Consider the following 18,033-nt stretch of genomic DNA (forward strand, 5'->3'; position numbering starts at 1 on the left):
TTTGTTTTTCTCTTTCTAACTTACTTCACTGTGTATACAGGTTCTAGGTTAATCTACCTCACTAAGACTGACTCAAATTCATTCTTTTTTATGGCTGAATGATATTCTATTGTAGATATGTACCACATCTTTCTTTTCCATTCATCAGTCGATGGACATCTAGGTTATAGCTGGCATTTTAATATAATTTGGGCTTAGTTCAAGTATTGTGTCTTAAGGGAAGCCTCAAGTATCTAATCTAAATGATCCTCACTCCTATTAATCAATCTTTATTTTTTGGTGTGTGTTTTGTTTCACACATTTATCAGGAACTCAAATCATATTGATGATTAATTTGTTTACTGATTTATTCCTTTATTTTCCCCAATCTCCAGTCCCACTCAAAATTGAGAGTTTAAAGTTAAGGGATGAAAACTTCTTCCTAATGTCTATTATTTTCTGCTTCATTTATTCAGACATACTATTCTTTTTAATATGGAGAAAAAAGAATGTTTGAATATTTTAAGGTTGTTGTCCCATGTGGAATAAGCAGCTAATATGTATTAGAAGTTTGAAAATATGTGCATTTATATTTTAACAGCTAAGAAATATTTCTAAATATACATTTGACTTTCAGATATTTTCACAGGATATATTGAGAGTAGTCTTGTGGTCTTGTCCTACACTTTGACAGTGTTATCTTTTATAAAAATGTAATGATTTAACAGTCATAGTCTCATAATTGTTTAAAAGGAACACATTATTCCTCAGTGACAAATGTTTTCCAACATGATATGTTAAATGTTCTTTTTTAACTCAAAAAAAAAAAAAGAACATGATAGAGATTATTCTTATCCTTGAAGAATGTTGGTGAAAGTTTTTTTTTTTAAGGTTGGAAAAAAAACTCTATGATGACTTGTTTGAAACTTGATGTTCTATTGCTTTAAAAAAATTTGTGGAATTGTATCCAGCTCTTGTATTCTTTGAGCTTGAAAATTATATGGAGAGTGCTTCATTTTTCCAAAAAGTCCTTTTCCTTCCTGCAGAATAGTGCTAATAAATGGAAATCAAGGCAAGACCAGTAATTTCTACTTAATTTGTAAGAATCTGGGACATTCTGTCTGTAGAAAGATGAATGGCTACAGAAATTCTTGTTAGTTACAATCTAGCAAATGCTGCTTTTTTGTAATTTTATATGAAAAACTGAATAGAGTTTTCATATTTCAGATCTAATGCTCTTTATTTTTTATTTAGCAAAATTATGTGACATATCATGGTTAATATAAGTATTTTATTTCTTATCTTTTAATTACTCTAGTATAATAAATATTAATATTTATCATATCTTGATAAATATATCTTGCTAAAATAGATTGTATTTTGTGAAATTTCTTTGAAAAAAATTTGGAAAGAGCCCTTTATTTAATCTTTGATAAGTGGTAGACTGATATGGACTTTTCCTTTTTAGAAAAAGATGAGTTTTAAAACAAATACTTGTGATTTGGGGAGTCCTACGGGCATAAAAGTTAATTTTACTTACAGCCAAAAATGTTGAATATTTATCTGTCTCGTAGTAGGAATTTAGTTTTTGTAATTAAAATATTCTTATTTTCACATGACTATGAAATAACCAGTCAACTATCTAAACTACAAAGAAATGACTAAATTTGAATGTGAAAAGATACTTGAAATTTTTATGTTATCATCACAGATCTTAATGTGTCTTCTAAAATGACAATAAAAAGGATGAGTGAGTTTCTTTTACTTTCGATCTATGATTTATGGAGAAGTTCTTGCCTATAGAATTATGTTTGGCAATGCTTGCATGAAAGTGTTAGTTGCTCAGTGGTATCCAACTCTTGGCAACCACATGGACTGTAGCCCACCAAGCTCCTCTGTCCATGGAGTTCTCCTGGCAAGGGTTTGCCATTCCCTTCTCTAGGGGATCTTTCCCACCTAGGGATTGAACCGGGTCTCCTGCCTTGCAGGCAGATTCTTTCCCGATTGAAGCATCAAAGTACATAGGAAAAGCATTTAGAATCAGCTAACATTTAAATAAATGCTTATAAGAGCACACTCAGGGTAAAAGTATGTTTTATGCTTCCCAATCCTGTAGCTATATTATAGTGAATTTTTAAATTAATGATGTTTAACACACAGATAGACACAAAGCATTTAAAAAAAAAACTGTACATCATATGTCTCTTGACATTACAGAATCTAGAACTTTTAAACATAGGAGGATCTCTTGAGGCCTAGGTTTAGAACTGGTACACCGTTTGCCACATTCTTTTGGCCAAGGTATCACTATCAGGTTAAAATCAAGGAGTTTGGAAATAGACTCTACTTTTTGGTGAGAGGGGCTACAAAGTCATGTTGCAAAGTGTGTAGATATGGGAAGGGGTGTAGAAATGGGCCCATTTTTCACCGGTCTTTTATAGACCACTCCTGGCTTCAGTTACACATGTCTCTCCCAAAAGCAAAATTTCTTCATTCCAACTTAGCACCTTCAGAAATCTCATCCAGTTTTAGCTTCATGTTAATTCCAGGGTCTTGTAAACTGCATAAATTTCTGATGTGTTTCCTTGAATGTAGCTCCAAAAAGGGGGAAAATGAGAGGCACCAAGCAGTCACTGGTCCATAGTAATTCTGAAACCATGCTGGAAAAATATTATCCTGTCCCTCAACTCCAAAAAAAGAGGACATGTTCCTTAATTAGGTCCTGACTGTTCCTCTGACAGTAACTTCCCAGGTCATTGTTCCCCATGGCCTGCTGTGGGGTTTTTGCTCTGCCTGTGGTGATATCCTTCCTAATCTGTTGCTTTTCTTGGCTACTTTTGAAGCAACACTTTTCATGTTCATTTTGGCACCAGAGAAGTTTTCTTAAACTTATTCCTGCTCATAGAAAGTTGGAGCCCCAGAGGTGTTTTGCAGTTTGAACAATTTAAATCTCTTTTATTACTGGCTGGTGGCTCTTTTACCTATGAAACTTACTATAAACTTTTGTGGGCTTTCTCTGGGTCTGGTATAGTTTACTGTCCACTGCAAAACCCAAACCACAGTTGTGTTTCCAGAAATGCTTCTCTTTATACACTTTATTTTCCAGTTTTGTTTTGTTTTTTTTTTTGATTTGGCATCTGTGAGACCACAACTTAAAGATTTCTAGAAGCCCATGTCCTCATTGCCTCTCTCCCCACTAGACTTCACATAATTCTTTTAGAGTTCTTAACAAAGGGCCTTGCAATCATAGCCTTGACTTGATTGTAGTCCTTGGGCATCATTCACTTTGAAAATCTTTTGCCAGCTGTAAAGACTAGAGATGAGAAACAATTTTACTTTCCAATATAGTTACCCTAGACTTTCTATATTCGCTCTAAAATTGACTTGCAAATGGACAAGTACGTTCTTGATTCTCTCTTTATTAACGTACCTTATCATATGTAGTAAGACCAATGGACATTGTGAATATAACACCTGAAAAGTCATATTGCCAAGGTCCATAAATTCATTAGGTATTTATTATCTCACTTGAAATTTACCATAGGCCAAAGTTTTACATTTATTGCTGCAAAACACATCACCATTTTTTCCAACATCCATAATAATTTCAACACTTTTTCAATTTTTAGTAATAATTTTCTTGCATTTTTCTATCTTTTGTAAGAACTTTCAGCCTCTGACTACCACCTCATTGTAGATCAAGTACCATATATTTTAGGTTTCTGTTGTAATATTATTAATACTGAGCTTCCAGGCACAGTTTTCTTATCAATTAGCTATTGTCACATAAAAAGCCACCCCCAGCTCATTGGTTTAGAACAATGTTCATATGTTATTGCTTACTAGACTATAGGTCGGATAGAGGGTCCTGTATATTTGTAGTAGGTTTGATTGATCTGCCATCTTTTTCACCAGTTGTTGCTATCTCCTTAGGAGTAAGGCTACCAGGTACTCCCCTGCTTGTGTTCTAAGCCTGCCCGAGAGGTGTGAGCTGTTGACTGGAGACAGAACTTGGAAATTCTTGAGTGGATGTGTGGTATTACCTGCCACAGGTGCTTGTCTTCCACAGCTGATTCTGTGTCCTCTGAGCTTGCACCTGAATTTCTCAGATGTCCTTCCTAATCGTGTAATGACTATTGAGTATAGTGATCTTGAGATGGTCTAATAGCCTGTCTGTAGCCATAGCCCATAAAATGTATTAAACAACTCTATACATTTTGCTGACACACGTTAAATATTCAAACAATTTGAAACATAAAGTGCAAAACATTCCCTTCCCTCAAACTCTATAACAATCTCCCTCAAAAAGTTTATGATAGTGTAACATACTTGAAACAAAAAGCTAAGAATCTCGTGAGAGTAAAGTTAACATTTAAATCTATCATTGAATGGTAGCAAGCTCAAGGCATTTAAACTTTTAAGCCTCAGAAAGGGTGAGACTTTTTAATGTTTTGAGGTGGGAGAATATCATCATGAAATAAATATTTAAAGAAGATTAAGGAATTCCCTGGTGGCCTAGTGGTTAGGACTCCGTGCTTCCATTGCAGGGGGTACAGGTTTGATCGCTGGTCAGGGAAATAATATCCTGCATGCTGCATGGCATTAAAAAATCAATAATATTAAAAAATAAAGAAAGATTAGCTTGGTATAATAGGTAGTTTAGAATGAAGGAAGTGGATAGGTATATTGTGTCAAACACGAAAAGATTAGTTCACACAGGAATGAAAGTATACATAAGCCATAACATTTCATTGGTATATTAATTAATTAATTAATTAATTCAACAAACACTTGTTGAATGTATATAAATTATTGGGCATTGTGCAAAGCATGAGAGCTGCAACATGTATTAGAATTAATATCACTTTCAAGAAGGAGAAAATGATAAAATAAATCTTATACACAAAATATGAGAAGCTATTCAGAAGTCAGCATTGTAAGTGACAATAAAGTACTATAAATATTTATTCTTAGGGAAACCAGTCTTATTCCTAGAGTTTTATAATTATTATAAAGTGTAGGTTAATTATGAATAGAAACTGGTTTATTTCTTTTATCCTAATATATGAAAATACAAATTGATAGATAATTTTGTGTAAAGACATAAAGTTAAGTTTATTATTTGGCTTGAAGCTACATGACAAATGGTGGAAAGTATGTACTGTTATTAATGTGAACATGTAATGTATATGTAATGTCACCTTTATGCTAAACCAAAACAGATGACTGTGATCTAAATTCAGATCTCATATTTAAGTGTTTTGGAACTGCACGACAATTTCTGGGCTGGAAATGTGCTAAATAGTTAAAAGATATTTTGAGACATCTGAGTCATTTTATCTTATACTATAGTCTAATTTCATAATGCTAGAATTTTATGCATATGGATAGAATAAATATCATATGCATCTAAGAATTTTTCCCTTTCTATACTCTTTGTTCTGTTTTCTTTTTTTTTGCATTTTCATTTCTGTACTCCTCCTCATTTCATTGTTTCCTTTTTCACCCCATCAACTTTTCCCTTTTTATTCTGTTCTTTTTTCCCCTTTTTTCTCAATACTGTCACCTCTTTCTTTCAGTTTCCTATTCTCCTTTTCTCTCTTCTTTCTCATGCTTTCCTTCTTACCTCAACAGATTGTCAGCAATGTTCTCTTATTTTTTAAATATAATGATAGATTATGTCAATTCTAAATTAATAAAATATGTAGTAGCTATTAGTACAAGCAATTATGAACTGATTGGAAAAAAAAATACTTGAAGATGTTTTCACACACAATAAGTGCATGCTAATTAGGTTGTATGAAGCTTGACTTTCAGAAGAATCATAATAAATGTTTGAATGAATATTGAGAATCTTAATATCCTATATGAATTTTAAAATCCTCATTTCAAGTTCTCTGGCATAAATCAAAATAATCAAGTTAATAAATCATAATAATTTAAAAAACGCATTATCTTTTTATTATGCATTCTACTGCTGGGAAATGGCTTCCTAGGTGGTGCTAGTGGTAAAGAACATGCCTGCCAATGCAGGAGACGTAAGAGATGAAGATTTGATTCCTTGGTTGGGAAGATCCCCTGGAGGAGGGCATGGCAACCCACTCCAGTATTCTTGTCTGGAAAAGTCCATGGACAGAGGAGCTTGGTGGTCTGCAGTCCATCGGGTTGCAAAGGATTGAACATGATTGAAGCAACTTAGCATGGCAGGGCACTGCTGTGAAAAATACTTTTAATTTATTGGTAAGATTACTTAAGTCAGATTAACAAGTTTGAGCTCCTACCATGTGTGAGAAGTAGCCTAGGGAACAGAATATGTTATTGGATGTTATCTTTAAGAAGTTCATACAGGGAAGTTTTAAAAAGCATTGGTGACATGCAAGTGCACATTAGTTACATGCAAGTGCGCATTAGGGCATGAGTGGGAGATAAATGAGATGGTAACTACATTAATTTATTTATCTAACGTTTAATATTAAGCCTCTGCTACTTGCTGGGCACTGTGCTAGGTATTAGAGGGATGCAGAGAGGAATAAAGGTGGGCACTAATCGGAAAGTTTTACAGACTCACAGGGGGAGACAGCTGTGTAAATAAGTTTAATCAAATACAAAAACAGAGAAAGATAGTCACCATAAGGGCACTGATCTTTGCTTTCTTGGTTAACAAAGAATGTTAGAGAATGCTGTTGTTGTTAGGTATTAAAGGAGATGGGGGAGTAACATTTATTAAGCAGTTACTACTTTACAAATACTTAGGTAGACTCTGTAGATAGTTAATCTCTTCTGGTCCTCCTAATAACGTTATAAATCCACTTGTATAGATTCAGGAGGTGAGGCTCACAACAGTTATGACTTGTTACATTAGTAAATGGAAGGGACAGGATTCGAACCCAGATCCTTTTGACTTTTAAGATAGTATTATTTCTATTATTGTTTTCAAGAGTCTGCACTTCATTTGACTGTTGTTGGAAAATAGTATGACTGTAATATAATAGTATGATTTGAGATCTCCAGTCATATTGAAAATAAATTATACTCTGGACAGTAAGTAATAGTAAGGTTCTATGCTGGGTGTTCGAGGGAAAGGATGAAGACCAGAATACTGGTGGAGAAGGAATCTAGACTCTAGAGGCAGAGAGATACAGGATGACAGAAACAAAAAAATCTGACCTAAAGAGTAGTCAGTAGATCTTTGGAGTTCTAGGACCTTAGGAAAGTTAGTGAAATATTTCTGAATACCAACTTAGCAAAAAGTGAATATCTGTATGATTCAGTAATTCTGGCTTATAGCTTGGGTAGCAATAAACAAAATACAAGCCAAAAGACTTAACCCCCAAGAGGCATGCACCAGGTAAGGAGGTGTTGGGTGAGTAGGAACACCAGCAAGCAGAATGTTTAAGTGAATATATAAGTCTGTTTTGAATAGATATTTGGGCTTCAGCTCTTCATATACATTATTCAATTCTCATGATTCTAAGGTAAATATTATCTCATTTTCTGGATGAAAAAAAGGTAGACATAGAGAGGTTAGGTGGATTACCCAAACCCACAGCCTTCAAGTAGCAGTGACAGGATATAGGCCATATTTTCCAGCCCCTGTTTTATTCCAGTACACTTTCAAAAAGGAGCTTGATGTTTTCTGTTCAGGAGGCTAAAATGGCATGATAAGGATAGAAATAAATGCGGATTTCTGGCTGAGGTGTAGGTAGAGGAGGTCAATTTGTAACATTTAAAAATGGAGTTAAATGGCTTTCTTAATGACTTTTTAGCTCAAAATTAAGTCAGATTGCCAAGAAACACAGCGTGAAGGAATTGGAAACATTCTATATCCTCATCACTTAATGTAGCTGAACATCTTGGACCAGGTGAAGGTTGTCAAATATTTTACCATTTTTATTACTATGAATTGGATTTCTTTCAAGTTCTTCACATTAAAATAAGGGTTTCCATGTTACTAATGAAATTTTAGGAGAGGTCTCACTATTGGGTTCAAACTTTGTTTCATTTATTGAAAGATTCACTTTTTCTCATTAAAAAGAAAATCTTTATAGTTTAAAATTTTGGTGATTCTTTATCAACTCCTAAAATTGAATGTGGTATTTATATTTTTTCTTAAGAATTTTCCTTTGATAATCTCATAATATTTGAGAAATATGTGAGTAGGACACCGGACCATGGCCCTATGTTAGAAAGCACTTTAGAGACCACTTGATCATATAACCTTGCCTTTAGCATAAGAAAACAGAGACCTAATCCAGTTAAATGACGGGATCAGGATTGTATAATTTGTTCCTAACATGATAGGAACTGGAAAGGCCTCTTTGTCCAGTGCTCTTTCAGTGCAGAGGAACATTGAAATTCCTTCTTGATTCTTGAATTTGTCTTCTCTGAGAGTTTATTTTTAGGTGTCTTTGCCTCATGACTGAATCATTTTGTGATGGGAAATGTCTATAATGAATTCATCAATCAAGGAGAGGTGTTCCTTTTTCTTGGGCAGTACATATTATGGGAATCCAGTAGTGCAGACAAAAGAAATGGTTAGTGCCAAGCTGTCTTTTGAGGCATTCATTTGGTAAGGCTATGTGGAAAATGAGGATCATTTTTCTCCTAAAGAGATTGTACAATTTACATCTTATTGGAATCCACAGAGAAACTTGGTAAATATTATAAATATTTCCTCTGGAAGCAGATGTATGTAAGATGTGTGTTTTTCAAGTTAGCTGCATCATAAATACTTTATATACTGTATTTAAATCTGAATTATACATTAGTATACTTCATATATATATAATTATACATTAGTAAACTTCATATATATATAATTATACATTAGTATACTTCATATATATAATATATATACTAATATGTATATTAGTATATACTAATGCATATATATGGAATTTGAAAGATGGTAACGATAACCCTATATGCGAGACAGAATAAGAGACACAGATGCATAGAACAGTCTTATGGACTCTGAGGGAGAAGGTGAGGGTGGGACGTTCTGGGAGAATAGCATTGAAACATGTATATTATCATATGTGAAACAGAACACCATTCCATGTTCGATGCATGAGACAAGGGCTCAGGGCCAGGGCAATGGGATGACCCAGAGGGATGGGATGGGGAGGGAGGTGGGTGGGGGGTCCAGGAAGGGGAACACATGTAAACCCATGGCTGATTCATGTCAATGTATGGCAAAAACTATTACAATATTGTAAAGTAATTAGCCCCCAACTAAAATAAATAAATTTATAAAAAAAAAATCTGAATTATAGTTCTCTAAATTACTTTTAAATATACAAAAAGGGGAAGGTCTTAACAAGGCAAAAATATTCCTGTTCATAGTAATGTGAAGTAAATTACCTTGTAAAATTTTTAATTTTCCCAAGATACAAATAACATAAACCCTCAAAAACCAAGCAAGTGAATAATCTTTATTATTATTATTATTCATTTATTTATTCAGCAAACATTTTTGAGCATCTGGTATGGCTAGCTGCTGGAAGTCCCAGGCTAAATCGGTAGTCTCTCAGCCCTTGTCAGCCACCCTCCCCATCAATTCCTGCTCCAGGCGCCAGGGTCCTTCAAAGCCTTCAACCTCTGAGCCTCCTGCCATCTCCTAGCATTTGTACATCTGTTTCCTTTGCCTCCTCCCTTCTTCTCCTTGCTTGGGGGTAACTCCTACTCATCCCTGTGATGGCAGGAAGAATTCCCTGATCCCCCGATCCCATTGTTCTATGCTATTATAATTCATCTTCATCTTTAGAGTGAAATGTTTGTTTAACTCTAAGATGCAGGTATCTATGTTTAACCCTAAGGAAGTGTCTATGTCTGTTTTTCTAGCCATCAGTTGCTCATGACTTACAGATGCTCAGTGTTTTTTGAATGAATAAAATTTGTCTTCTGAGACCTATCAGCTATTTGGGGATACAGTTTAAAAAATCTAGTAAAAGATGAAAATGTGGGTGTATGAAGTAAATGAATTACCTTTAAGAAGGGAAAATGAGGTAGTTGAGGGAGGCTTCTCAAGAGGAGAGATACCTAAGCTTCATCCTGAAGAATGCTCAAGAATTTGCCGGAAGAGGAACATGAATGAGGAGTCCTGCATTTTATATTGTAGGAAACATAAGAGCAAAGGCAAAAAAATAAGAAGAATATGGCATGTTTGCCTAAAGATACTGATTTTGTACCAGCTTTATCAAAATCAATACTGTACTGTCATCTTACATATAGAACTTTTACAACACCTCTTCAATAAAAAAGGATTTATACACTGGCTATACTGAAAGAACAGATTCATATTTTCCTAGCTTGTGAAGTAATTTCCTCTCCATGAGATTGTTCTGAAAAATTCACCTTAAAAAATATCAAGAAAGGAGGAGGTGGGACATTTCACAGCTTGAATAAAAAGGTAGTACATAAGAAAAATTATTTTCTAAAAATATTTAAAAATGAGATTTTCTGTTTACTTAAAGCAGAAAATTCAAATATCCCATCATATGAAATGCATTCATGTATTGAAAAAGTATCCATTTTAGATGTAGTAAATAATAGAAGCAAAAAGTTATACCTCTATCATAGGTGCTTCCCTTGACAAAGCAAGATTCATTTGCCTTCCTTCCCACTCACACCACCCTAGGTTCCAAAGCCTTTTTTCTTTGTAGACATATAAATTTGTCTACACTAACTACACAAATAGAGAGCTGGTTACTAACTGTCTCACTAAAGCTATTTATATTTAACTAAAGAAGAGATCATTTGGACAAATGAGGTACGGACTGCGAAATCATTGCTGAGTTTGTCCCATCATGCTAATAGCATATCTGTAGAGATCAGTTTATGTTTGGCTTTGTTATGAGGCTGCTGTTTTCATTATCAAACTTATGGATGCACATAACAATTACATCTTACATATTTTATTTCATATAATCTCATGGTTACACATTCTGTTTCTATTCAGAATGATATCAGTTCACTTCTGTATTCCACAGACTCTTCTTGAATTGGTTTGGAAGATATTCATATTTTTTAAAATGTCCTCAAATTATCATTTATTGGGCAACTTTTATGAGCATGATGTTGTTGCTGGTTCTCTTCATAACTGTCTTATTTTGTTTCCGCAGTAACCTGTGTAGTAGACATTATTTTACAGTTTCATCATAACCCTGCTTTTCGGTAGCGGTGGAAAAGAAGTACTCATTTATTCCATTTCATTCTCTATTGTTCCTAGACAATAATGATTTACAACAGTCATTTGTATCATTGAGCCTTTATTGTGTGGCAAGCCCTAAATGTTTTACATATATTCATTTAAGCAATCCTCCCTATAATGGTATAGTGTCTAGCCTATAATTAGCAAGTTAGGTGAGGAAGTTGAGGGCACAAACTATTTAAATAATTCTTCTAAGATCACAAAGCTAGTGAGTGATAGAGTCCAGATTTAAGTCCCGAATCCATCAAAGTATATTTTCTTTTATGGTATTGTATTGTGTTGTGGTGACTACCTACTGGCTGGTGTGTGGTTAAAAGAAGAGAGATCAGTAGAAAGAGACGATCTGTTTGTGACTAAGATGAACCTAAAAGTAATTGGGCAGAGAGCTCTATGCTACTTTCATTTGTTGTTTTTATTTAGTTGCCCAGTTGTGTCTGACTCTTTTGTTACCCCAGGGATCTGAGATCTTCCAGGAAAGAAGACTGGAGTGGGTTGCCATTTCCCTTCTCCAGGGGATCTTCCTGACACAGGGATGAAACCCTCATTGCCTGTGCCCATCTCCTGCACTACAGACAGGTTCTTTACCAGTGAGCACTGGGGAAGCCCAGATACTAAGCAGCAAATACTTTCAGTTCCTTTATTTTTTATAAGCCTTGTATTACTTGTCATATTTGTTGTTCAGTCGCTAAGTTGTGTCCAACTGTTTGTGACGCCATGGACCACAGCACACCAGGCTTTCCTGTCCTTCACTTTCTCCTGGAGTTTCCTCGAACTCATGTCTGTTGAGTTGACGATGCCATCCAACCATCTCATCCTCTGTCGCCCCCTTCTCCTCCTGCCGTCAATGTTTCCCAGCATCAGGGTCTTTTCCAATGCTCTTCTAATTAGGTGGCCAAAGTATAGGAGTTTCAGCTTCAGCATCGGTCCTTCAGATGAATATTCAGGGTTGATTTCCTTTAGGATTGAATGGTTTGATTTCCTTGCTGTCCAAGGAACTCTCAAGAGTCTTCTCCAGCACCACAGTTTGACAGCATCAGCATCAATTCTTTGGCACTCATTCTTCTCTATGGTCCAACTTTCATGTCCATACATGACTACTGGAAAAATCATAGCTTTGACTATTCAGACACACCTGTACACACACACACACACACACACACACGACACACACATACACACACACACATATCCTAAAGAAACAAATCTGTTCATTGTGTTCTTAGCATTCTACTGGGAACTGAAGCTAGAGGAGTGAACAGTGAGGCAACTATATACATCCCTCACCTCTCCATTACTACACCTTCTTGTCATCTAAGAACGTATGCTCATTTGTCTGAATTCTCCACGGTGACCTTTTTGAGGGCAGAACCCAAGTCTTACTCATCATGCTTACTCCAGAACCCAGCAAATTGCAAATCCTCAACAAATAACAAGTGCTCTTTGGAAATTTGTTGACTGATAAAAAAGGGAAGGAAGGAAATGAATGAAAAAACAAAGGCAATAATGTGTTAAGATTCCATAGACAAACATTTAAGTTCTATTACTTTCATTCAAATTCTTTATTTAAATTTCTTAAATTTAATGGTGCTTGCGACAAAGTATGACAGCATTGTCAGTGTTGTAACAGTCTTCACTAGAATTGTTAGGTCAGTCGCTCAGTCATTTCCGACTCTTTGGAATCCATGGACTGCAGCACACCAGGCCTCCCTATCCATCACCAACTCCTGGAGTCCACCCAAACTCATGTCCATCGAGTGGGTAATGCCATCCAACCTCATCCTGTCATCCCCTTCTTCTCCTGCCTTCAGTCTTTCCCAGCATCAGGGTCTTTTCCAATGAGTCAGTTCTTCATATCCGGTGGCCAAAGTGTTGGAGTTTCAGCTTCAACATCAGTCCTTCCAATGAATATTCAGGACTGGTTTCCTTTATGATGGACTGGTTGGATATCCTTGCAGTCCAAGGGACTCTCAAGAGTCTTCTCTAACACCATACTTCAAAAGCATCAATTCTTTGGCACTCAGCTTTCTTTATGGTCCAACTCTCACATCCATACATGACTACTGGAAAAACCATAGCTTTGACTAGCTGGACCTTTGTTGGCAAAGTAATGTCTCTGCTTTTTAATATGCTGTCTAGATTTGTCACAGCTTTTCTTCCAAGAAGCAAGCATCTTTTAATTTCATGGCTGCAGTCATCATCTGCAGTGATTTTGGAGCCCAAGGAAATAAAGTCTCTCACTGTTTCCATTGTTTCCCCTTCTATTTGCCATGAAGTGATGAGACCAGATGCTATGATTTAGTTTTTGAATGTTGAGGTTTTTTTTTATTAATTAATTTATTTTAATTGAAGGCTAATTACTTTATAATATTGTAGTGGGTTTTGCCATACATTGATATGAATCAGCCATGGGTGTACATATGTCACCCCGTCCAAAATCCCCCTCCCACCTTCCTCCCCATCCCATCCATCTGAATCATCCCAGTGCACCAGCTTTGAGTGTCCTGTTTCATGCATTGAACTTGGACTGGTCATCTATTTCACATATGGTAATATGCATGTTTCAATGCTATTCTATCAAATCATCCCACCTTCACCTTCTCCCACAGAGTCCAAAAGTCTGTTCTTTATATCCATGTCTCTTTTGCTGTCCTGTACATAGGGTCGTCGTTTCCATTTTTCTAAATTCCATGTATATGTATTAATATACTGTGTTGGTGTTTTTATTTCTGATTTACTTCACTCAGTATAATAGGCTCCAGTTTCATCCACCTCATTAGAACTGATTCAAATGCATTCTTTTTAATAGCTGAGTAATATTCCATTGTGTATATGTACCACACCTTTCTTATCCATTCATCTGCCGATGGACATCTAGGTTGCTTCCATGTCCTAGCTATTGTAAACAGTGCTGCGATGAACATTGGGGTACATGTGTCTCTTTCAATGCTGGTTTCCTCGGTGTGTATGCCCAGCAGTGGGATTGCTGGGTCACATGGCAGTTCTATTTCCAGTTTTTTAAGTAATCTCCACATTGTTCTCCCTAGTGGCTGTACTAGTTTGCATTCCCCCAACAGTGTAAGAGTTTCCTTTTTTCCACACCCTCTCCAGCATTTATTGCTTGTAGACTTTTTGATAGCAGCCATTCTGACCGGCGTGAAATGGTACCTCATTGTGGTTTTGATTTTCATTTCTCTAATAATGAGTGATGTTGAGCATCTTTTCATGTGTTTGTTAGCCATCTGTATGTCTTCTTTGGAGAAATGTCTGTTTAGTTCTTTGGCCCATTTATTGATTGGGCCATTTATTTTTCTGGAATTGAGCTGCATGAGCTGCTTGTATATTTTTGAGATTAATTCTTTGTCAGTTGCTTTGTTTGCTATTATTTTCTCCCATTCTGAAAGCTGTCTTTTCACCTTGCTTATAGTTTCCTTCATTGTGCAAAAGCTTTTAAGTTTAATTAGGTCCAATTTGTTTATTTCTGCTTTTATTTCCATTACTCAGGGCGGTGGGTCATAAAGGATCCTGCTGTGATTTATGTCAGAGAGTGTTTTGCCTGTGTTTTCCTCTAGGAGTTTTATAGCTTCTGGTCTTACATTTAGATCTTTATTCTATTTTGAGTTTATTTTTGTGTATGGTGTTAGAAAGTGTTCTAGTTTCATTCTTTAGAAGTGGTTGACCAGTTTTTCCAGCACCACTTTTAAAGATATTGTCTTTTCTCCATTGTATGTTCTTGCCTCCTTTGTCAAAGATAAGGTGTCCAAAAAATATGGAACACTTCCCAAATTTGCATGTCATCCTTGTGCAGAGGCCATGCTAATCTTCTCTGTATCGTTCCAATTTTAGTGTATGTGCTGCCAAAGTGAGCACTGAATGTTGAGTTTTAAGCCAGCTTTTTGACTGTCCTCTTTCAGTTTCATCAAGGGGTTCTTCAGTTCCTTTTCACTTTCTTCCATAGGGTGGTGTCATCTGCATATCTGAGGTTATTGCTATTTCTCCTGGCAAACTTGATTCTAGCTTGTGTTTCATCTATCCTGGCATTTTGCATGATGTACTCTGCATGGAAGTTAAATAAGCAGGGTGACAATAGATAGCCTCACTCGACGTACTTCTTTCTTAATTTGGAACCAGTCTGTTGTTCAATGTCTGGTTCTAACTGTTGCTTCTTGACCTGCATACAGATTTCTCAGGAGGCAGGTCAAGTGATCTCGTATTCCCACCTCTTTAAGAATTTTCCTCAGTTCATTTTGATCCACACAGTCAAAGGGTTTGGCAGAGTCAATAAAGCAGTAGTCGGTGTTTTTCTAGAACTCTCTTGCTTTTTTGATGATCCAACAGATGTTGGCAATTTGATCTCTGGTTCCTCTGCCTTTTCTAAAACCAGCTTGAACATCTGTAAGTTCTTGGTTCATGTATTGTTAAAACCTGGCTTGGAGAATTTTGAGCGTTACTTTGATAGCGTATGAGATGAGTGCAATTGTGTGGTAGTTTGAACATTATTTGGCATTGCTTTTCTTTGGGATTGGAATGAAAACTGACCTTTTCCAGTCCTGTGGCCATTGTGGAGTTTTCCAAATTTTCTGGCATATTGAGTGTAGCACCTTAACAGCATCATTTTTTAGGTTTTGAAATAGCTCAACTGGAATTCCATCACCTCCACTAGCTTTGTTCATAAGGATGCTTCCTAAGACCCACTTGATTTCAGACTCCAGGATGTCTGGTTCTAGGTGAGTGATCACACCATCATGGTTATTGGGTCATGAAAATTTCTTTTTTTTTGTATAGTTCTTCTGTGTATTTTTGCCACCTCTTCTTAATATCTTTTGCTTCTGTTAGGTCCATACTATTTCTGTTTTTTATTGTGCCCAACTTTGCATGACGTGTTCACTTGGTATCTCTAATTTTTTTGAGTAGATCTCTAGTCTTTCCCCATTCTATTATTCCCTCTATTTCTTTGTATTGATCACTAAGGAAGACTTCCTTATCTCTCCTTGCTATTTTTTGGACTCTGAATTCAAATGGGCATATCTTTCCTTTTCTCCTTTGCCTTTAATGTCTCTTATTTTCTCATCTATTTGTAATTCCTCCTCAGACAACCATTTTGCCTTTTTGCATTTCTTTTTCTTGGAGATGGTCTTAATCACTGCCTCCTGTACAATGTCACAAACCTCTCTCCATAGTTCTTCAGGCACTCTGTCTATCAGAGCTAATCCCTTGAATCTATTTGTCACTTTCACTGTATAATCATAAGGAATTTGATTAGAAGTGTAGTCAATGAAATTTTCTGTGTTTACAAAAATATATATGGTTTGTATTTAGTTTTTTATTTTCCTGCTTTTAGAGTTTAAATAATATGCTGTAGGCAGCTAATTTTGATGACCATGTTCAAGGTATTATATCTGAACATTGTATCCTTTGGCTTCTGGGCTAATTTTTTTCAAAATATTCTAATAATGATCAGACCATCATCACATTAGTTCATTTCCAGGCAGTGCTATTGCCTGAAACCCTGGTCCACCTTAAGATATGAATTAAATTAAGAAGATTAAACATTTATATTCTTATCTGTTTTTCTCTCATATTCATTAATTTCCTGAAATTTCTCCATATTCTTCCTGTGAGATGTCATCATTGACTCTTAGACATTAAACAGCCAAGGACTGAAATAGTGTCTAAGTCACTCCATACAAAACCTAGTGGGAAGTAATAGTGGACTGGACAACATCTTTAATGGAGCAATTTTGGTCTTACCTGGAGTCTTTCTGTCTAATATATAATGTTGCAAATGCTGTATTGTGACAGAATTATTTTAGACTGGTAATGATTATAGATGTTGAATACATTTTTATCTGTTTTAACTTATGTTTGTGATATCTTTATGTTGTTTCTAATTGTTTTCTTTTGTCTATCTGGTATTTTTATTGAGAAGATTAATCTTAGTGATCTCTGTAGGTAATGTAGTATAAAAAAATGCTTTGTAGAGGATTACATGATCTGTAAGTATTATTGCTGGGTATGTTGTAAAGCAGATAAGGAGTTTTGTTAGATTGCACTTGAAACCAGCCATGTGTGGTGTATATTGTGTAAGAAGGACTACAACATATATGGTTTTTTATATTGTATCAGAAACTTTCTCAGATTCTCGCTGTGACTATCACTATGGAAACTACTGCAGAAATGAAATTATGATACCCACAGTCTTGACTTTGGAGAACATCAGACCTGGATAAGAGTCCTCAATCTGGCTTTCACAACCTGGAGGCAAGCCCTGACTTCACCATACACTATTATGATTTTAGAAGAGAAAATTGGGAATCACAGGCCTTTCTTAAAGTTAGTGTCTATTGACTTTGTTTAAAATTGGGGTATAGTTGCTTTACAATATTATATTAGTTTCTGCTGTACAACGAAGTGAATCAGCTGTATGTATACATATATCCTCTGTCTCTTGGACCTCCTCCTCCCCCACCTCACCCTTCTAGGTCACCACAAAGCACGGAGCTGAGCTCCCTGTGCTGTATAGCAGGTTCCCACTAGCTGTCTGTCTTACACATTGTAGGTTATATATGTCAATCCCAATCTCCCAATTCATCACAGTTCCCCTTCCCCACCCCATCTCCATATGTCCATTCTCTAAGTCTATATGTCTATTCCTGCCCTGCAAATAGTTTCCTCTGTACCATTTTTCTAGATTCCATATGTATGCATTAATATATGATATTTGTTTTTCTCTTTATGATTTACTTCACTTGGTAGAAAGACTTTTGGTCCATCCACATCTCTACAAATGACCCAGTTTCATTCCTTTTATGTCTATTAGCTTAATGATCACCAGGATCACAGAA

The 18,033-nt window shown here is 35.7% G+C and overlaps 1 protein-coding gene and 1 non-coding gene across 5 annotated transcripts in view; one reads left to right on the forward strand and one right to left on the reverse strand.

The window, feature by feature from the left end:
- DPYD (dihydropyrimidine dehydrogenase) overlaps nt 1-18,033 on the forward strand; it is a 913,720-nt gene that overhangs the window by 186,477 nt on the left and 709,210 nt on the right. The window lies entirely within an intron of this gene.
- Nucleotides 14,952-15,058, reverse strand: LOC145508028 (U6 spliceosomal RNA). Its single transcript, XR_014055297.1, has one exon. It is a non-coding gene; the product is annotated as a U6 spliceosomal RNA (small nuclear RNA).

This window comes from Giraffa tippelskirchi, chromosome 5 (assembly GCF_054371585.1).
Source record: "Giraffa tippelskirchi isolate mGirTip1 chromosome 5, T2T-mGirTip1v1.2.pri, whole genome shotgun sequence".
Taxonomy (NCBI): Eukaryota; Metazoa; Chordata; class Mammalia; order Artiodactyla; family Giraffidae; genus Giraffa; species Giraffa tippelskirchi.